Source organism: Medicago truncatula, chromosome 8, assembly GCF_003473485.1.
Source record: "Medicago truncatula cultivar Jemalong A17 chromosome 8, MtrunA17r5.0-ANR, whole genome shotgun sequence".
Lineage (NCBI taxonomy): Eukaryota > Viridiplantae > Streptophyta > Magnoliopsida > Fabales > Fabaceae > Medicago > Medicago truncatula.
Genome location: NC_053049.1, coordinates 15,838,843 through 15,860,966, shown reverse-complemented (window position 1 = coordinate 15,860,966; position 22,124 = coordinate 15,838,843). Strand labels below are relative to the sequence as shown.

The 22,124-nt window shown below is 31.8% G+C and overlaps 2 long non-coding RNA genes across 2 annotated transcripts; both read right to left on the bottom strand.

Moving 5' to 3' along the window:
- Nucleotides 1-3,619: 3,619 nt before the first annotated feature.
- On the bottom strand, nt 3,620-5,681 carry LOC120577279 (uncharacterized). Its single transcript, XR_005643347.1, has 3 exons — nt 5,314-5,681; nt 4,753-4,976; nt 3,620-3,821 (listed from the first exon to the last, which is right to left on the bottom strand). It is a non-coding gene; the product is annotated as an uncharacterized lncRNA (long non-coding RNA).
- A 9,499-nt stretch (nt 5,682-15,180) lies between these two features.
- Nucleotides 15,181-18,396, bottom strand: LOC112417086 (uncharacterized). The gene is made up of 5 exons (XR_003007566.2): nt 18,277-18,396; nt 17,327-17,577; nt 16,807-16,988; nt 16,232-16,496; nt 15,181-15,454 (listed from the first exon to the last, which is right to left on the bottom strand). It is a non-coding gene; the product is annotated as an uncharacterized lncRNA (long non-coding RNA).
- Between the last annotated feature and the right edge of the window lie 3,728 nt (nt 18,397-22,124).

Here is a 22,124-nt window from a genome sequence, read left to right as displayed (position 1 = left end):
CCTTAGAATTTTCAGTTTTGTAAGATTTTTATACTTTCTGTTGAAGTGGGAATTGCTATTTTGTTTTTTATTTCAAACTAACTGAGTTGCGAACAATTAATTTCAAAACAAAAAATTATTTTAATAATATATATTATTAATAAGATATATTATTAATAAGATATATTATTATTAAATAACATTAACAAATGAATTCAAAGTTTGATATGATCAATTACATTTTTGAGCAGATATATTATTAAAAAAGAATGGATAAAATATATAAATCAATCTGCTTTCATGATTTATTTTACATTTACATGATAATAAAAGTAAACTTCAAGATAACTTACAACTAGCATTGAATAAACTTTGAATTTATTCATAAAGAAAAAGAAAAAAAAAAAACAGAACTATTTTTATTGATATATGGGTATCCAATTTCTGGGTAGGCATATAAATCCATGGATGGATTATAGTAGCTAGTATTGATATTTCTTCATCTCCTCTTCCACATTTGTCAAGGATAAGAAAAATATATATATAAATTTTTAAGTTCGGGGTTATTTTGCATATAAGGGCAAAACATCAGGGGAATATTTGCAAAACGTAACATAAGAATTTGACGGAAGGAGTAAATTGATTAACGTTATGAAATTGATGGTTGTATCCAAATTTATTTGTTATGGTGAAGCTGATATATGTTGTTGTTAAATTAATGATGTATATAAACTTGGATTTTTAATTTTTTGGTTGGCCAATTAGAGGGCTTTGATTTCTCAGATATGATTGAATAAATTAGGTTTGTGGATGATCTGAAATTGAATGTTGTATCCAAATTTATTATTGATTATTGTTCCTTCAACTTAAGTTTTCAGTTGGAGATGATGGAGATTTCGCCGATGACCAATGTTGAGGTTAGCAAACATATACTCGATGATATTGCCTTCTATGTTCAGTCAAAACTTCCCATCAAATCTTTGAAACGATTTGGATGCACACGTAAGTCATGGTCTCTCTTATTTGACAACCATCATTTCATGACTATGCACCGCAATAATTTCTTATCAAAGGACCATTCTTATTATCACGATATGTCTCTTCTCCTAAATCGGGCAGAGGCCAAGAACATGTTTTTTATTTTCTTTCTGGTGAAAGGTTTGAGAGTAGAGTTAAATTAGATTGGCCGAAAGTGGATGGGAATGAAAGACAACCTATTCAAGAGGACAATGATGACCCACCATATGACTTGGATGAGGATGCCTCTTGTTTTGAAAGTTGAACGGGTCTATTGCTTTCATCTCAAATTACGAAGAGACATCTACATATCACATTTCAATTTTGGGTGAACCCGGTGTAATAGAATCATGGACTAAACTCTTTATTTTTGAATCATTCCCTTGCCTTGAGTATCCTATTAGCGGGGAAGAATGGCAATATATACTATTTAGAAAGAAAAAAAAGACGGCGAAATATGTTGGTTTAACTTAAGTACCGGGATGATTGAGGAGATTGATGTTAGAGCGGAGAGTTGTTCCATATTCCATGTAGAAAGTATTCTTCCAATTGGATGAAGATATAGTTAATTTCTTTTCATTGATTTCTCCCAAGAGATATATGACATGGCTTTTAGGATTTTTCTTTGTACTTAAAGTGGCTTGTCAAATGCTCATGTTGAATTAAGAAAATGCTTGATCATATGAATTTTGCTTTATCAATTTCATATATTTTGATGGTTCTTTCTATCTATAAACTGATCTATTTGTGGTCATAAATTGTTCATATAGTGTAACTGTTCTATTGTTGATTTTAAGCTTAAAAGTTATAACCATTATTTCTCGACTTTATTTGAGATTGCAACAGCTTGCACTAACTTTTTCTTTGGTGTTGTGTTAGTTTGCATCATCTTGTTAGTTTGCATCATCTTTTTTCTTTGGAGAAAGTATATTAGAAAAACAAAGAAGACGAAAAAGGAATCTGAACATGAGAGAAATGATAAAGGAAACAAATAAGGAGTGATTGTTTTTATTTGAGAGTATAAAGTATACAACGAGTTACCGATAATTTTATACATTTATTGAAGGAGTTAAGAATTAATGGGTAATTATTTTACTAAAATATTAGACTCATTAAAAAAATGTAACGACAATTTTCCCTAAAAAAAAATGTAACGACAATTTAAAATTTCTAACAAACATTTTTTTCTTCCTTATTTTGGCATTTCTATTGATTGACGTTGATTCCAATCTGTTTTGGCTAAAAATAAAGTATATCTTTTTCAGTAGGTCTCTAAACCTTTTCTTTACTCGGCTCAGGTTCGGGGGTCCGGATGCCATGTATGTATTTTTTTTTATCTCACATCTACATTTTTCTATTGTAAGATCTCACCAAAGATCAAAAGTGAATGAATCAGATATAACAGTGGTTGAATAATTTTTTGACATTTGAAAACTAAAATTAATTTAAGATAATTTTTTTTAAACAAAACGACATTAAAAAATATAGAAATCAAATTATCATAATGTTGGGACTTTTGTGAGATTCTAAATTGAGTTGTATGATCACATTAGCCTAAGAGCAATCACACGAGTGAGATTAATATCACATCTTCATCCAAAGTCTCAAGACATTACGACATGGATCATATTATTTATATGTCGCTCACAGCTACTCTTGCTTACAATGTGAAATTTTAACTTACACCGAACACATTAACATCTCTCCATTAAAGTTATACTCTCCGTGTTCGTGATCCACCACCTAAAACACTCCCGCTCCCCCATAACTTTGAACCAAAATATCATACCATCGTTGAGCTTTCTGGAGGAGCGAACACTAATGTGGATCGACGCATTGGAGAAAGGGCAACAACATGTGAAAACGAGACTACATTTCCATCCAAAATTTTAACGCTTAAGTATGAGTTTTTTTCACTCTTTTGATGTTCAACTTGCACTCTTTCATCTGATGTTGGACTTTAAGTGACTTTTGCTACATCACAATATTATCTCCTTTAAGTTTGACGGAATTCTAGCACGTGCTTGGCACGGGTTTCCATGCTAGTTTCATATATTTTAATGGTTCTTTCTATCTATAAACTGATCTATTTGTGGTCAAAAATTGTTCATATAGTGTAACTGTTCTATTGTTGATTTTAAGCTTAAAAGTTATAACCATTATTTCTCGACTTTATTTGAGATTGCAACAACTTGCACTAACTTTTTTCTTTGGTGTTGTGTTAATTAGTTTGCATCATCTTGTTACTTGATTTCATTGTTCTGACGTTGTCCTTTTATGTTTTACACACATTAATTCAATTTACTTTTTTCCACAAATACCCAATCTAATTTTTTTTTTTTTTTTTTATGTAAAAGCAAACAAGTATAAATAACAAGAATCTATAGGACTGCTCTGCTAGAATGTAATGTGATATTGTAGATATTATTTAACACCACTTCGGATTTATAAAAAAAAAAAAAACCAAAATGAGATTTTTTTTTCCCGCTCCTGCCACCCTAATACTTATGGAAGGTATTTTCAATTGAAAAAAAGAGATGGTCGGAGTTTACACCATGTAATTAATTAGTAGACATGACAATTACTAGCCAATTTGAAAAGAAAAATAAAATCAGCGGTATAATTTGAATTTATAAAATGAAATAAACCGAATCAGAAGCTATGTAAAAGATAATTTGAAACATGATCAATATCAATAAATAATAATTTTTAGTTCCATTTTTATGGAGCCACCCTTTTGAACTTCTGACTTAACATCCCACAAAGTATACTTTCTTTTCCCTCAGCTGGAAGACTTTCTTCTTCCTTTTGATCATTCTAAACATCTGAAAATAGAAAGAAACATAAGATTGAAAAAACTATACGACAATAAGCTACAAGAGATGAAAAACAAAAAACCGAGTATCTAATACGACAGATAAATACAACACATTAAAGTGAGAAGCATTCAAAGAAAAAAAGATACATGAATACTTATGTTCATAAACTTGTCAAAGATATAAAATAGAAATGTTGCTGCCAATAATTTCAGTTGTTGATTCTACAAGAGAATAGTTTTCTATTTTGATAAATAATTACACTTACTATTTGAAAGAATGATAATATATCATACAAAAAGGAAAAATGAGAAGAAAAAAACAACAAGCCATGGTGGATAAAAATTCAACAAAGTTATTTAGTTTCTTAAAATCTGAATATAGTAAAGTTTAACCAAGAGTAGAACATCAAAGATAAACAATTAACACAGCCATATCCCATAAAAAATGTCAAAGCAAAATAAAAACATCATACCAAGAAGTGTTCTCATCCAATGCAATTAGTTAATTATAGACAGAGAAAACACATTGAATCCAAAAATATCATGTTTATCCCAAAACAAAATGAAGTAAGTTTGCATTAATTTTTTGATCATTGGACATAGTTTCAAAAATACCGTTACTCATTTGTGAATAAGGAGGACACAAGATCTGGAAAATTTAATGCAACTTATCAATATCTAGTGTTACAGGTTAGGCATTTTCAATCGAAACAAAGCCACGCTATTCAATTACGTATTTTCAATTAAAACTAGGTGATCATATTTTTCAGCATTTAATTAGTCTACTTGACATTTACTAGTAAGTGTGAAAAAAAAAGAAAAAGACATTTACTTGCCAATTAGAAAAGCAAAACAAAGTAAGCAGCAAAATGTGAAGTCGTAAATGATTTAAACTGAAACAGCAAAATGTGAAGTCGTAAATGATAATTTTTTAGTACCGTTTTTATGGAACCAACAAACGAGATTTTAGCCAAAAAGACAGCAATGGCGGCTGAACAGCTTCTTGAACACTTCAAATGTCTGATTTCACTTGTAATCATGTATGATTCCGTTATCCTCTCCTCTAGTCAGACCTTAGGCCAATATCTCGGTTTCTCTTAGCACAGTGTATGATGATGGGATATGTATAGATATGTTGCTCAATATCTAGACAATAATAAGACTGCAACCAAAATACAACACAGTCAAGTGATAGACATTCATAGAAAAAGATACATTGATGGAGAGTATTCAAATAATTATTTCTTTACATGAATACTAATTAATTTTCTCTCTATGTCAGAGATATAAGTAGAATTGTTGCTGCAAATATTTTTACTCCGGTACTGCTGCAAGAGGATAATTTTTTTATTTTAAGAAGAATTAAAAAAACTATTTGAAAGAATATTGGTTCCTAAAAAAAAAAGACTATCAAACAGTAGTGGACGAAAATTCAACAATATTATTTAGTTTCTAAACATCATATATGCAGACTCATGGAAATTCACAAAAACTTTTACCATAGTATAGTGAAGCCTTCCTCTGTTGCTTCTTCAACTTCCTCTAGGATGGCTTTCACTTCAGAAAATGCTTGAGCAGAATGTGGCTGCCTCTTGTGCAGACAAGGACATTATCATCACGAATTCTAAGTCTAACTTAGACTGTGTAGGGCTATAGCTCAAATCCCTATCAAACTTCATAGAGGCATTAATTCTGCCTCCCTTCCAACATGGGTGATGGTCTTCCTCTCTGAATGTGCTGGGGTAGGCGTAATCATGTACTGTTTCACCTGAAATATAAAACTCAACCCCATGAGTATGACCTCTAATGGAAACCAGTAAATATGACATCCAAAAATGAGAATAGCATCCAACTATGGCTCACAATAAATGTATAACTCTAAATGAAGAAAAAATATTGATTCCAAAATATTATAAAGAAAAAAAACTATTTTTGATTCATGTCAGAAAATACTAATTTTGACTAAGTCTACACTAAAAAATGTTGGAAATTTTTTGACTCGATATCGATTTAAATATTTGATTAGAAGAGTTAATGAACTATACAACAATAAGCTACAAGAGTTGAAAAACAAAAAACTGAGTATCTAGTACGACAGATAAATACAACACATTAAAGTGAGAAGCATTCAATGAAAAAGATACATGAATACTTATGTTCATAAACTTGTCAAAGATATTAAAAAGAATTGCTGCTGCCAATAATTTCAGTTGTTGATTCTACAAGAGAATAGTTTTTTATTTTGATAAATAATTACAAATACTATTTGAAAGAACGATAAGATATCATACAAAAAGGAAAAATGAAAAAAAAAAAATGTCAAAGATAAACAATTAACACAAAGATATCCCAGAAAAAATGTCAAAGCAAAAAAAAACATCATACCAAGAAGTGTTTTCATCCAATGGAATTAGTTAATTATAGACAGAGAAAACACATTGAATCCAAAAATATCATGTTTATCCCAAAACAAAATGAAGTAAGTTTGCATTAATTTTTTGATCATTGGACATAGTTTCAAAAATACCGTTACTCATTTGTGAATAAGGAGGACACAAGATCTGGAAAATTTAATGCAACTTATCAATATCTAGTGTTACAGGTTAGGCATTTTCAATCGAAACAAAGCCACGCTATTCAATTACGTATTTTCAATTAAAACTAGGTGATCATATTTTTCAGCATTTAATTAGTCTACTTGACATTTACTAGTAAGTGTAAAAAAAAAAAAAGACATTTACTTGCCAATCAGAAAAGCAAAACAAAGTCAGCAGCAAAATTTGAAGTCGTAAATGATTTAAACTGAAACAACAACCATGTAAATGATAATTTTTTAGTACCATTTTTATGGAACCAACAAACGAGATCGATGGTGGCATTCAAACTCAAAGATTAGGTTTAGATTTCTTTTAGCCAAAAAGACAGCAATGGCGGCTGAACAGCTTCTTGAACACTTCAAATGTCTGATGTCACTTGAAATCATTGGATTGAGTGAACCAAGAACGGATTTCGTTAATGAGTTTTTTAGCTTTGAGGTGAGAGTTTTTGCCACCTTGTTGGTAATCAACAGCGCCTCGAAGAGCCAACCAATTATTCAAAATATAACCAACCCCTTCATTGAATGCTTCCAATGATTCTGCCATGGTGTCCTGAAGCTGCTTCTTTGGCGGGAAGCTGACAGCAATCCCTGCATCACACATATCACCATGTACCAAAATCCTCAGTGCAAACATTTCGTGAATAAAGAGGGTACTACTATTAACATTTAATTTTTGATACACTATATAGTAGATAAGAGTTTCATCTCTTTCAGGATAAACATAAATATGAGTGTCAATACCTAATAAATATGAAAAGTACAAATGATATGTGTATGTTATTTAAGCATACCTCAAAGAAAGTCAAAGGTTAACTAGTAAATATTAGTTTTTTCTTTTTACGTTAGCATAAGTTTTTGTTGATAAAACTAATTTTCAAAAATGTTTTTTATCAAAACTTATATCTCATAACATACTCATACAACACACAATTCTTAACAATTTTGCAAAAAGTTAAAGTTCTTGCCTATTTTACAAATTTAGATGGTGGTGGCTACTAATATTTTTTTGGTTGATACTAGATACGAAGTATCTTCCAACAATTGTGATTCACCATTTTATGAGACCTAACCTCATTGGCTTGAGGTCGAAAACACACTAGCACACTCATTTTGATGAGTAACAACAATGTAAAACTTTTTTTTTTGTTTGAGACAACTAATTTGTGCTTAAAACATTTACAATGACCAAATGAAACAAGTTGATATCATTAAGTTTCAAATTTTTATTTAAATAAACTCAAAATGTAATTGATGATATAGTAAATCCAAATCGAAAATCAACAATATCATTTAAAATAATGTCTCCAAAATACTATTTCTTTGAAACTGCCATTGTAAAAGTAATTAATAATAGCCCCATCTGCCACCTCTGATAAACCCGCACCGACACCAAACTCGCGTAAGCAACTTCCAAGTCAAATTAAAATTGGCAATAACAGTCTTCATTCTTAGGTCAATTTTTGACCTAAATGCCATTAATTCAGTGTGTGGATGTGAGAAAAAGAGAGCAGATTTGAGAAACATACCATGTGGTTGCAGGCAGGCCCAGGCAGGCTTGATTGGTTGCAGCTCATTATGGGATGAGTGTCAATACCTAATAAATATGAAAATTTTGAATGTCATGACTAGAATCAAATGATTCAACCCTAAACATGAATTTAAAATCTGAAGTAGATTATTGAGTACCTTTTTTATGGAGACATCTTCTTGAGCTCCTGACATGTTGACTCACAGTCACTTTTTTAATCAAAGAAATTACACTCGTTGATGAAATCGAAATCATTATCAAGGAATAGCATCCGATCTCTACAATGAAGCTGCAACAATTTTAATTAGCAGAAATTAGAGGAAAATAGATTACAAATTAAACTGACTACATGTTAAAAAAAAATACAAAAATCTAGAGGAAAGTGGAATTAGATCTAAGGCATACGTAGTTAAACATACCAAGGGTTCGCTCATGACAGCTTTTTGTTTACATTTGGTGGAATCGAAGGAACAAAAGGTGAAAGTAATAAGTTGCGTAAGGGTTAGGGATAGCAGTGGCAGATAACAGTGTGAGAGAGAGTAGCAGCAGGCAAGTGAGATTGGTTTCTTTGAAAACCTTAATTTGTCTTTTGACAATTTGAAAACCTTATTATATGTCTATATCTCTATGTAATAAACATTTAACTTCATTCAAATTAAGAGTGGACGTGGTATCTTCATATTTCTCATCTCATTTTATATCAACCAATAAAAAAAGGATCATGACTCATTTGTTTTTTATGAGCCAATCATAATGGATCATGACTCATTTAAAATTTACCTTCTTTCAAATTAAATTTACACGTGACATCTTCATATTTCTCATCTCATTTAATGTTTTCTTATCATCCAATCAAAAAAGATTTTGACACATTTATTTTATATCAACCAATAGAAAAAGGATCATGACTCATTTGTTTTTCATCAGCCAATCAAAATGGATCATGACTCATTTAAAATTTACCTTCCTTCAAATTAAAATTACACGTGGCATCTTCATATTTGTCCTCTCATTTAATGTTTTCTTATCATCCAATCAAAATGGATTTTGACACGTTTATTTTATATCAACCAATAAAAATAGGATCATGACTCATTTGTTTTTAATGAGCCAATTAAAATGGATTGAAATTTACTTTCCATCAAATTAAAACTACATCAGTCATCTTCATATTTCTCATCTCATTTAATGTTTTCTTATCATCCAGTAAAAAACTCACAAGACATGCAATGCATCAAGTCACATATAAACATGCTCAATAATCAATCAAGAACTTAAAATAACAAGTATTCACACCAAAAAGGAAAATGATGAATAAAAACGACTAAACAAGCTAAACAAATTTAAATTGTGAAAAAATACCATCCCAAATACACCTTTGTGACGCAAAAAAGTAGAGAGAAAAAAGTATGATCAGTGAGAGTGTGTGACTTGCTACAATATAATAAAGTACTCCCTCCATCTATTCCTTTTTAACCGTCACTTTCAAAGTTCAATGCAATATTAAATGATGTTTTATCAATATTACCCTTAATTATTTATTGCGGAGAGAGAAATATATGAAATAAGATATTAAATGAATAATGTCATTATAGTAAAAGTATAACTTATTACATCAAAAATAGTTTTTTTTTTTAACAGCATTAATATATAAGCCAAAACAGCACCTCTCAAGCAGAGAAGGCTGAGGCGCAGAGCAACAAAACACAGGGCCTGGTCCTGCAACACGACAGGGAAAACAGAAACATGTTCCAGTAGAAAAAATGGCAGCACAATCCGCTACCAGGTGCCTAGCAGAACATGAAACTGCAGAAAAATACAACATAACAGCCGCAACACAAAACAAAGTGACAACAGTCTACCTAAACCACCCAAACCGAAACAAAACAGCTACCAAACTTAACTACCTATACAAAGGCGAGGGTTCCAACACCACTCATAAAACAGACACGTGGGAATTTTCAACCTACACATACTCCATTGCCACACTAGCACTTTGATCTTATCCACCATTTCTTCCACCTCAATGATCTTGTTATTAAAAATGCGATCATTTCTCGCAAGCCAAACCACCCAAATGACCGCATGCCAAATTAACCACGCCCCTCGTCTAAGCTTTTTAGACCACACCTCCCTTGTCCAACAACAAATATGAATAAAAAGATTTGGAGGAGTAGTTAAATTAAAATTTAACCATCTCATGACCTCCCTCCAAACCTTATCAATTATTTCACAATGAAGAAATAGATGCAAAGTCGATTCATGATGGGTATCACAAAACACACACCGCCTTGAATCCTCATTTCCCAATAACCGTCTCTTATCGAGATTCACCTTGGTCGGAATCCTATCTAGTAACAATGTCCATGAGAAAGCCAACACCTTTGTCGGTGCTCTAGTTTTCCAAAGCTCACGGAAAACCAATGCTTCTTCCAACGACAAAACCCCATCGTCTAGCCACAAATTTTGTAATAATAAATAGCAAGACTTGACGGTAAACTTTCCATCCGCATCCGGCTTCCAAAACCAATAGTCCACACCCTCCGAAACCACCACCCCTTCCAACCTCTCCATCATCGCTAGAACTCTATTTGATTCCCATACAAACAACTCCCTACGCCAACGAAACTTCCATCTCTCCCCCATTGGATTCATGGTATTGGAGTTACCAAGAGTTGTCTGAATGATAGAGGGTGATTGCTATTGGTCTGATCAATGCATTGCTATTGAAGTCCATCAGAATTTCAGCAGGATATTTTTGCGGTTTAGTGTGGTTTACCTCGGTTTAGATTTCCGCAGGAGGAAGTTGTTTTGGCTACTTTTCTCTTTTGTTTGTTTTTTTTTTTGCCTAGTCCCCCTCTTGTAATTCCCTCCCCCCCCCCCCCCCCCCTTTTTTTTTATAAAATTTGAGATTGGCAGTATAGGATGGGAGCTCATCCGGGTGCCAACCTAGTTGGGATGTCGTTTCTTATCCTTGATGCCGTCCTCTCTCCTGGTTTACCTAAAAAAAAAAAGACACTAAAATAAAGATTACGAAATGTATCTCTATCACTATTGTAGAATCCTTTTTTAGATTAAATGTATCTTAGCGTTACTAGTGAAACATATCAGGATCAACCGATTAATGAAACAATTAAAAACCTAAGAAAAGTTTATAGTAAATATACAATGCTTGTTTATAGTAAATACACAATCCTTAATATTGATGGTTAGAAAAGTTTCCATGGATACATTATAGAATTAGAAAGAATGCTTAAACTATTTTAATATTTAGAGAAGAGAATAACTCACTTGACTCCAACGGGTTTATCTGCAGATTTTTTGCTTCAAAAGCCTTCCGTGACAGTTCACGGATCGAGTTCATCTTCTCTCTCACCAAACCAAGGTACTCATCCTTTAAAAAGATTTAGAAAGTACGTTACTATTGTTTTCAACACATATTTTTCACATGAAAGTTAAATACATAATTTTGTTGAAACTATTTGTTCATGTTAGAACCTAATACTGTATAGAACAAAACATTACAACATACTCAGGTTAAGAATATTACTATTGTAAAATTACTATAGCGTCGGTTTTGTTTTGAAAACTATTCAAAGTAGCTAGCTAAAAATAATAACAAATCTAATTCTTTTCAAAAGGTTAAAACAAACACACTATATATTTTTAGAACGTGACCTTAGTAAAATAAAAGTGATTCTCAAAAGTTAATTCTTGGAATATATACTTACAGAAACAAGCAAAGCAAATCCCTGAACTGAAAAATACATAAAAAGGATACCTCAGTTTGGGCAGAAGCATAAAATTTCTCCTCTTATTTGTCCACTGACGGAAGAAGCTCAGATAAACTAAGTTTCTTAAAGGGAACAACATGCTCGATTAGTTCGTTCATGCTGCAAAGTAAAAGAGAAAGTTAATTTCCTGATAAAAATGTAAGGCATGCACTATGAAGTGAAATGATGTGAAATTCATGTGATCAAGGACTGCAAACGCATATTGCATTGATGCATATTATTTTTTCTTTGACAAAATTGATGCATATTCTTATAACTCAATTACAAAAGCTTATCATTACACAGAAAGATATTGAGAATTGTAAATGCTCGAGTAGAAAACAAAAAGATTTTAACGTTTGAACTTATGCTTAACACATTTTGTTACACTGCTTGAAATATGAACATCATACATAGGTTTTCATAAATTAAAATAACGTGAGCAATTTGAATCATAGTTAAACTTAGATGCTCTGCAGAATCTTTTTTCTATAATCAGCCGCTTTCCATCTCTCTGGCGCAATGTTTGCTACTTGCTTACCGTTTTGCATGCTTCTTGCATCCATCGTCTTTGAGAAGTACACAAAATGTCCCTGAAAAGTAAAAAAGAATGCGAGAAAAATATAAATTTGAAGAGCACTTATACTTTGAACTCTAGTATCCTCTATAACAGTTTCAATGCAATTTAGCAATACGCTCAGCAAACAAAATGTCATATAAGTTGTATGTTATTCTGAAGTGAAACAACAACATTGATATTTGATTTAGTAAATCAAGGGACTCAGCATCATTCAACAAACATCACTATGGCATGCAGATCATAAAAAAAAACTATGGCATGCATGAAAATTCATCAGTTTCACCATATAACTACTAGTTTATACCCAAGATACAATGTGAAATTCATAGGTAAGCCAGGAAGAACAACTATTTTATGCACTTAATTTTTAATTATAACTTACAAAACTCTAAAGGAGAAAAAAAAATTAAAAGTATAAACAAAATTGTTCTTTAGGCCTCAATTAAGCAAAAATTGGATGCATGTTAAAGGTAACAAAGCTAAGGATAGATTCATGACGTCTCAAACATTTTTAAAACATCAAAGTATCAAGGATTCAACTCCATCCCCACAAATAGGGTTCCAAATGCACGAGGTTTTCACACAGAGAAATAATCATCTAAACTTGATAAAAAATCATGTTAGTAAAGGGCACACTCAAAACTCCCAAAACCCTGATCAAACCAAGACATGCATACATAAAAATCCTGAGTGTCAAATTTTCTTTCACACGCGCCACTGAGTTGGCAAATAGAACGCTTGCATGGAAAAGCAATGAAAAGCAAAAATTCCATATTAATAATAATAATAATAATAATAATAATAATAATCTTAATTATCGTAAGAATATATTTAAGTGGAATTACCATAGATGAATGATAGAAAAGAATTACATTGCTTCCGTCAAAAAAAAAGAAAAAAGAGTTGCAATGCTGGAATTCTGGATTTATTGTTTGATGTGAAAAGAAAGTTACTTTTTCTTTCTATTAACTAGCATCAAGACACTAAAATAAAGATTTTTTTAATGTCTAATATGATCTTATGATTGTGCATTATTCACTCTATTGTGTTGGATTGTACCTATTTTAATGGTATTATTGATGATTTCAATAATAATATAAAAATGATAAACTGGTGTACATGAAGGGTAAAAATAGAAGAAAAAATTTAACCCAAAAATTATAGATTAAATAAATTTTCTTGTCAGGTTCATGTCCCCACTTCAAATTAAGTCCATAGTTTTGTTGCTTTTCTTCTACTGGTGCTGAGAAGAAATATGATTCTTGCCATTCTTTACAAGCTTATTTTTTGAAGCAGCCTATGCTTCTAACCATAATTCTAAGTCATATGCTTCTCACATTGGTGAAAATTTCTCCTACTGGTGTTGTTATGGATATCCATATGTTGTGTGGGAACTAGCAGTGTATATAGTGTTAGCTAGGGTCTGTAATTAGTCTAAAGACTTGGGATGTTTGTATTATGTATCTTTATTTGTAATCTCTTTAGTTTTTTCTTGTGTTGTGTTTTGTACTTTCCAGTAGAAATATATGATGGATCAAGTGATTTGCGTTAAGTTGATAATTGAAATATAAATTGGAAGACTAAAATTTAGTATCCGATTTTCTCAGCTGCTTTGGTATAGCTTCATAGTTCTTTGGCTTCCACTATATAAAGGTTTAATCTTGCTCTTCCAAAATATTATAGTGTACTTTGTTGAGATTAGATAATTATCAATTCCAAATATAAATCTATTCTCCAAGTTGGGATATTAAAATGTTCTCCTAAGCAGTACTTTTTTTTTTCCGTATTGGAATTTATGATAACTGATACGGTAAAGATACTAATGTAACCGATCCTTTAAAGATACTAATGTTGATATTATGATAAACGATATGGTAAAGATAATAATGTAACTTGAAACGTAGTCTATAGAGAAGTATTTCGTATTTTATAATTAATTATGTTAATGTTAAGTGAACTGTACGTATCATACAACTTCTCTATAACATTGGAAACTTCTGAAGACTTGGAGGATATATAATATAATTAATTAAATTAATTATGTATCGGTTAATTTCGTAATTAATTAAACTTATGATGACTTAGAGGATATATAATATAATTAATTAAATTAATTATGTATCGGTTAATTTCGTAATTAACTAAACTTCTGAAGACTGGGAGGATATATAATATGATGAAAGGTCAACAGTAAGACAAAGCTCTAATTAGAAGCTGTCTGTTTTAATCAATATAACACCAAACTTTAAAGACAAGAGGTGAATCAATTTTGAACATTGGTATTGAATAATACTACCCGGTGTCAAATTGGTTAAACTAATTTAACTTCTTAATAAAAAAATGTTCTTGAAGAATAAAGACCCATAAAAACAGTTGGCAATCACCTAGCTTCATTCTATGATCTATCATGCCATTCACAAAACAACATCAATAGAAGATACGTAAGAAGAAATTTAATACTCTTTTGTCTGTGTTGCACACATTTTTTAGTGTTGCTAATTGCATATTACGAAAAATAGGGCTAATTTGATCAAACATCAATGGTATTTAAACATCCCAAAACTTTTCTTACATCCATTCAAATGCCATTTCATTTCTATCTCTCACTTCTTATAACATCAGCTAACTATAACATCACTCCTTTTCTCTTTTTGTTTTTTTAGTTTAATGGTGTATACACCCACATGAGGTGTAAACATAACATTTTCTATGTTCAAATCCAGCTACCACGGTAGATTTTTTTATTTTTTTTTAGATATTGTAGACATTATTTAACACCACTTCGGATTTTAAAAAAAAAAACCAAAATGGGATTTTTTTTTTCCCGCTCCTACCACCCTAATACTTATGAAAGGTATTTTCAATTGAAAAAAAGAGATGGTCGGAGTTTAGACCATATAATTAGTAGACATTACAATTACTAGCCAATTTGAAAAGAAAAACAAAATCAACGGTATAATTTGAATTCATAAATGAAATAAACCGAATCAAAAGCTATGTAAAAGATAATTTGAAACATGATCAATATCAATAAATAAAATTTTTGAGTTCCATTTTTATGGAGCCACCCTTTTGAACTTCTGACTTAACATCCCACAAAGTAGACTTTCTTTTCCCTCCGCTGAAAGACTTTCTTCTTCCTTTTGATCATTCGAAACATCTGAAAATAGAAAGAAACTTACGATTGAAAAATCTATACGACAATTAGCTACAAGAGTTGAAAAACAAAAAACCGAGCATCTAATACGACAGATAAATACAACACATTAAAGTGAGAAGCATTCAAAGAAAAAAGGATACATGAATACTTATGTTCATAAACTTGTCAAAGATATAAAATAGAATTGCTGCTGCCAATAATTTCAGTTGTTGATTCTACAAGAGAATAGTTTTTTATTTTGATAATTACAAATACTATTTGAAAGAATGATAAGATATCATACAAAAAGGAAAAATGAAAAGAAAAAAAAAAAAAAACAAGCCATGGTGAATAAAAATTCAACAAAGTTATTTAGTTTCTTAAAATCTAAATATAGTAAAGTTTAACCAAGAGTAGAACATCAAAGATAAACAATTAACACACCAATATCCCATAAAAAATGTCAATGCAAAAAAAAAACATCATACCAAGAAGTGTTTTCATCCAATGCAATTAGTTACTTATAGACAGAGAAAACATATTGAATCCAAAAATATCATGTTTATCCCAAAACAAAATAAAGTAAGTTTGCATTAATTTTTTTATCATTGGACATAGTTTCAAGAAAATCGTTACTCATTTGGGAATATCGTTACTTGACATTTACTAGTAAGTGTAAAAAAAAAAACAGACATTTACTTGCCAATCAGAAAAGCAAAACAAAGTCAGCAGCAAAATGTGAAGTCGTAAATGATTTAAACTGAAACAGCAACCATGTAAATGATAATTTTTTAGTACCGTTTTTATGGAACCAACAAACGAGATCGATGGTGTCATTCAAACTCAAAGATTAGGTTTAGATATCTTTTAGCCAAAAAGACAGCAATGGCGGCTGAACAGCTTCTTGAACACTTCAAATGTCTGATGTCACTTGAAATCATGTATGATTCCGTTATCCTCTCCTCTAGTCAGACCTTAGGCCAATATCTCGGTTTCTCTTAGCACAGTGTATGATGATGGGATATGTATAGATATGTTGCTCAATATCTAGACAATAATAAGACTGCAACCAAAATACAACACAGTCAAGTGATAGACATTCAAAGAAAAAGATACAATGGTGGAGAGTATTCAAATAATTATTTGTTTACATGAATACTAATTAATTTTCTCTCTATGTCAGAGATATAAGTAGAATCTTTGCTGCAAATATTTTCACTCCGGTTTCGGTACTGCTGCAAGAGGATAATTTTTTTATTTTTAGAAGAATTAAAAATACTATTGATTCCTAAAAGAAAAGATTATCAAACAGTGGTGGACGAAAATTCAACAATATTATTTAGTTTCTAAACGAAATTCACACAAACTTTTACCATAGTATAGGATGGCTTTCACTTCAGAAAATGCTTGAGCAGAATATGTGGCTGCCTCTTGTGCAGGCACGGACATTATCATTGCTAACTTAGACTGTGTAGGGCTATAGCTCAAATCCCTATTAGAGGCATTAATTTGCCTCCCTTCCAACATGGGTAGGCGTAATCATGTACTGTTTCACCTGAAATATTAAACTCAACCCCATGAGTATGATCTCTAATGGAAACCAGTAAATATGACATCCGAAAATGAGAATAGCATCCAACTATGGCTCGCAATAAATGTATAACTCTAAATGAAGAAAAAATATTGATTCCTAAATATTATAAAGAAAGAAAAAAAACTATTTTTGATTCATGTCAGAAAATACTAATTTTGTCTAAGTCTACACTAAAAAATGTACGAAATTTTTTGACTCGATATCGATTTAAATATTTGATTAAAAGAGTTAATGAACATATAATTAATAACTCAATAATGCGAGGCCACATATAAGTGTTTAAAATGAAAACAACATACATCTCCATCGCTTCCATCACAAATCTTTAGATCGAAAGCAGCAACCATGCCTTCATAGATTAGGGTTTTCAAGTCATCGATATGAAGTGGCTTTGGGAAGGAACAATGTACAGAATCAGAATAAAACAAAATTCGAGTTATAAACCGGAATTAAGTGATTTTTACCATTGGATTGAGTGAACCAATAACGTATTTCGTCAATGAGTTTTTTAGCTTTGAGGTGAGAGTTTTTGCCACCTTGTTGGTAATCCCTGCATCACACATATCACCATGTACCAAAATCCTCAGTGCAAACATTTCGTGAATAAAGAGGGTACTATTAACATTTACTTTTTGATACTCTATATAGTAGATAAGAGTGTCAATACCTAATAAATATGAGTGTCAATACCTAATAAATATGAAAAGTACAAATGATATGTGTATGTTATTCAAGCATACCTCAAAGAAAGTCAAAGGTTAACTAGTAAATATTAGTTTTTTCTTTTTACGTTAGCATAAGTTTTTGTTGATAAAACTAATTTTCAAAAATGTTTTTTAAAAAAACTTATATCTCATAACATACTCAGACAACACACAATTCTTAACAGTTTTGCAAAAAGTTAAAGTTCTTGCCTATTCTACAAATTAAGATGGTGGTGGCTACTAATATTTTTTTGGTGGATACTAGATACGAAGTATCTTCCAACAATTGTGATTCACCATGTTATGAGACTGGTACTTTCTAGTTTCTACTAGACCTAACCTCATTGGCTTGAGGTCAAAAACACACTAGCACACTCATTTTGATGAGTAACAACAATGCAAAACTTTTTTCGTGTTTGAGACAACTAATTTGACAATTGGCAATATGGCAACAACAGTCTTCACTCTTAGGTCAATTTTTGACCTAAACGCCAATAATTCAGTGTGTGGATGTGAGAGAAAGAGAGCAGATTTGAGAAACATACCATATGCAGACATCTTCTTGAGCTCCTGACATGTTGACCCACATTCACTTGTTTAATCAAAAAAATTACACTCGTTGTTGAAATCGAAATCATTATCAAGGAATGGCATCCGATCTCTACAATGAAGCTGCAACAACTTTAACAGAAATTAGAGAGGAAAATAGGTTACAAATTAAACTGACTACAAGCAACAAAAAAAATAAAAAATCTAGAGGAAAGTGGAATTAGATCTAAGGCATACCTGTTTGTAGTTAAACATACCAAAGGTTCGCTCATGACAGCTTTTTGGTGGAATGGAAGGAACAAAAGGTGAAAGTAGCAGCGGCGGTGACAGATAATAGTGTGAGAGAGAGTTAGGGATAGCAGTGGCAGATAATAGTGTGAGAGAAAGTAGCAGCGGCAAGTGAGATTGGTTTCTTTGAAAACCCTAATTTGTTTTTTGACAATTTGAAAACCCTTATTACATTTAACTTCCTTCAAATTAAAAATACATGTGATATCTTCATATTTCTCATCTCATTTAATGTTTTCTTATCATCCAATCAGAATGGATTTTGACACATTTATTTTATATCAACCAATAAAAAAATGATCATGACTCATTTGTTTTTCATGAGCCAATCATAATGGATCATGACTCATTTGAAATTTACTTTCCTTCAAATTAAATGTACACGTGACATCTTCATATTTCTCATCTCATTTAATGTTTTTTTATCATCCAATCAGAATGGATTTTGACACATTTATTTTATATCAACCAATAAAAAAAGATCATGACCCATTTGTTTTTTATGAGCCAATCATAATAGATCATGACTCATTTGAAATTTACCTTCCTTCAAATTAAAAATACACGTGATATCTTCATATTTTTTCATCTCATTTAATGTTTTCTTATCATCCAATCAGAATGGATTTTGACACATTTATTTTATATCAACCAATAAAAAAGGATCATGACTCATTTGAAATTTACCTTCCTTCAAATTAAATGTACATACGTGACATCTACATATTTCTCATCTCATTTAATGTTTTCTTATCATCCAATCGGAATGGATTTTGACACATTTATTTTATATCAACCAATAAAAAAAAGCATCATGACTCATTTGTTTTTCATGAGCCAATCAAAATGGATTGAAATTTACTTTCCTTCAAATTAAAAGTACATGTGCCATCTTCATATTTCTCATCTCATTTAATGTTTTCTTATCATACAATCAAAACGGATTTTGACACATTTATTTTATTGGAAATACGTTATGGTACGGAGAAAAAACTACGAATAACTACGAATAATACTATAGCTTACCCATGATTTCCGCTAAATAGAAGTTGGTATGCATCTCTACCACTATTTTGTTGTTTTCTGTTTGTTTATTCCCGTACTACATAGCACTGCTCTTATTTTATATCAACCAATAAAAAAAGATCATGACTCATTTTTTTTTCATGAGCCAATCAAAATGGATCATGACTTATTTGGAGAAAAAAAATTCGTTACACTCATTTGAAATTTAATACATGACTTTTTTACCCTTTACATAGACAATTAATTTTTCAACATTTTCATCTTTCTCTCATAAAAAACGTAGCGAGTTTTTATTTGCATATTGTAGAATAACTTGATTTTCTTTTTTTATTTGTATCTTGTTGCTATGTCTACCTTCTTTTTATTTAACACCATTAGGTAAAAAACAACATGAGCTCTCTTAACTTTGGCGATTTGTCAATGTTCACAAACTAGCTTTCCTTCCTGTTCTGGACCGGTCAAAGACCTGGGCTTTGTCACTTAGGCCCAATAACGAATCAAGCCCAGATGCTGCATTTGGCAAATTACTCGCAACACACCCTTCTCCGCGAGGGGGGGTGCACTGAGAAAAGTAGAACAGTTCAAACTTCCTGAAACGTTTGGCAACGTCTCTTTACCCAAGTTCCTGTGAATATCTCACCGGCGGTTACACTTCTTAGGATTTTGTAACTGCCGGTCACACGTGTGCCTTACAACGGCTCTGCATTCACCCACCTCTATAAATAGGAGGCTCCTTGCAGCCTCCAAGGTAGAATCTCTAATACTTTCAAACCCCCATTCTCAACTCAACTGACTTGAGCGTCAGAGTGCATGCAGGTGCACACACTCCATTTGGTCCTACGCTCAATGGAAGTATACACAACCACCGTGAACCACTGCATTTAACCCAGCGCCGACAGCCACCTTCTGGTCAGGTACGATCAGTGGCGCCGTCTGTGGGAAATACAAGCTCTCCCCGTTTTTTACATACAGAAAACCAAAGCTTTCACATATAAATCATGGCTGTCAACGGTTCTACACCACACATACAAAGCATCGCTCAACAACAATATCTAGTTGGCATTCAACACCAGTATGATCAAATATTCCACAAACTTCACAAGGTGGTAAAACAGGGGCAGGTGTGACAGCACTAACAGTTAACTTATCAAATTTTTGAAAAAGTGCGTCCACCTTAGCATTCAAGTGATCAAGGGCAGAAATTTCATACATTCCTGCCTCTCTTTAGAGGGTGAAGGAGCAACACCGTTGATGGCTCTTTCACTTATCCATTGATAGTGGTTTTGAGCCATGTCCTCGATCAAAGCAATTGAAGGTAGAAAAATAAAGAAAAAGAAAAAGAAAAATTTCAGTCTAACGGGATATCACATTCTTAAAAACCTTAAAACATAGATAAATAATAATTTATCCTTCATCGACAAAACTGCAGCGGATTTAAATTCAAATCATCATAAGTCTTGGCATGCAGGCCTCATTAAAACGTTCATAAAATTCAGTTAAACATCATAAATGAATACGTAAAAGAATGAAGCATGCATATCATAAACCCCATCCTGTTACGTATCAGAGCAACCTAGGACTCAGTGAGGCAAGGCCACTCACGACAGCAACACTGCACACTAAGCTCGATCACCTGCAAGTTACTCATACGAAGAGCAACATTTCCAAGCAGTAGGGGTGAGATTTCACAAAACAAGAATATTAATCAATATAATACAACAATCGTAATTAACAACATAAACATCTTAAAACATCATAGCATCATTGATAATAAAATATCAAGTAATCACTTCATTCAATTATCATAAATAACATAACATCTTAACATCAATTGACTCGACAATGCGACAATGCAACCTAAACCTCTTATATGCATGTATAGTATTAATATACTTTCAGGGCATAAGCCCCCAACATTATTTTGAGCAAATGCTCCATCATGGTGAGTACAAAGCTCCAGGGCATGAGCCCCCAACAAATGTATGCTAATGCATGGACTCAATCATCTAAGACATCTTAATCATCATCTCATATACATCCAATAATTTGGAGTTCAACATCATCTTGTATAGACTCATGCAACTTGGTTAAATAACAAAACCAGCATAATCAGATCACATCAACAGCAAAATTTCATAATATCAATTCATTTCAACAACATCTTGATCATTCAATAATATTTCAAGTAATGCATTTAATCATTAAATCACATTACAGACAACTTAGTAGTTTCAAACAGCTTCACAGATTTCAGTTAACATCTTAAATAGGTCACATTACTACTTAAGGGTCCAACCCTAATCAACTTATGCGAAACAGATCGCAACATACTAACTTGCATTAAGTTCTGGAAGTGCTCGCGAGGCGAGAGCATCTGCTCGCCATGGCGAGTACAAGCCAGAATTCCAACTTAAGTTGTTCTAAGCTAAACCAGGTTCAATCTTGTTCTAAATCATCATCTAATCTTTAATAAACATCTTAAGGCACTCAAAAGCATCTAAGGTTCAACTCAAAAGTCAAAATTACAGAA